Raw genomic sequence first — 1,486 nt, 5'->3', positions numbered from 1 at the left:
CGATGTGTGTTTCTTCTGGGGTTGGTGGCCATGCTGTGGTAAGTGTGCATATGTGTGTAGTGTGTGTGTACGTGTGTTTGGTGTGAGTTTACCTTTAGATGTACTGTGTGTATTGTGTGTATGTTCATGAGCGAGGTGTCTTTTTATGTGAAACCACTTAAAGTGTGTGCGTTCAAAGATTTATATGTGTGAGGGTGTGGTATGTGTGTGCGTCTTTGGGTGTGATGTGTTCATGTGTGTGCTGGAGATGCATGTGACCAGTGTATGTAATAGGTTGGAGGGCTGGAAACACTGTGTGTCTTGTGGGGGAGGGGTTGTCATGCAAGTGTATGGTGCGGTGTGTGAGAGCATGGGGCTATCTAAAGAACCCAGGTGTGCATGTTTAAAAAAAAATGGGGCCGGGGCATTACTCAAAGACTGTAAGGAGGAAAAACCTAGGGGGGCCCTGATCTGGCCAGGGTCATCCACTGGCTTAATCTGCCTTGTCTGAGTATACCCGCCCACCGCTGTGCCAGAAGGCTCACTTTCGCAAGGTGTGAGCTTACCTGGCTGCTTAGAGGAAAGAAGAGGAGGGCACCGCACATGATTGTCCAGGTATGGCGTCTAGGGTGCAGTACAGAGGCTTGTGGGAGTAAACTGGAAAGATTTTCGGTTGCTCTCCCTGCCCCCAGAAGATCCCAGTTTGCGCCCAGCAGAGCTCAACTATTTGCTCAGGGCCTGGCTATTTCACACCTCGTTGGCTTCACGTAGGCAAATCCAGTTGCCTGGCATCTCTCTCCCCTGGTCCTTGTGACAAACTACTAATTACTTTTTAAGACCTAACTCAAGAGTCACAAAACTTTCTCTGCTTTTCAATACCCCTTCCTGCCAGTTGAGGGCTCCCACTTTTGAGCCACCATAGATACACTCTTCATACTTCTTATGACATAATCATACATAACTGCAATTATTTGTTTCTCCTTTTAAACTCTGCACTCCTGTAGAGCAGGGGTCCCCAACCCCCAGACTGTGGACCAGTACTGGTCAATGGCCAGTTAAGAACCGGGCCACACAGCAGGAGGTGAGCAGCAGGCAAGAGAGCAAAACTTCATCTCTACTTGCAGCTGCTCCCCAGCAAAACTTCATCTGCATTTGTAGCTGCTTCCTAGTACTAGCCTCACAGCCTCAGCTCCACCTCAGATCATCAGACATTAGATTCTCATAGGAGCACTGGTGCCAAGAAGGTTGGAGAACTGCTGCTGTAGAAAATGTCTGGTATATAGTAAGAATAATAATAGTGAACATAATAATGTTACCATTTATTAAACACTTATTGTGTACCAGGCACTATGCTAAGTCCTCTTATTTGCATTATCACCTTGAGTCCTGACAATGACCCTATGAGGTAGATAGAGCTGTGATTATTTCTATTTTACACATCATACATCAAACTCAGAGTAGTTAAGGAACTTCCCTAAGGTCACACAGCCAATAGGAGGCAGAGCTA

The sequence above is a fragment of the Pteropus alecto genome, unplaced genomic scaffold (genome assembly GCF_000325575.1).
Source record: "Pteropus alecto unplaced genomic scaffold, ASM32557v1 scaffold145, whole genome shotgun sequence".
NCBI classification, from domain to species: domain Eukaryota; kingdom Metazoa; phylum Chordata; class Mammalia; order Chiroptera; family Pteropodidae; genus Pteropus; species Pteropus alecto.
Note: the sequence above shows the minus strand (reverse complement) of the source record.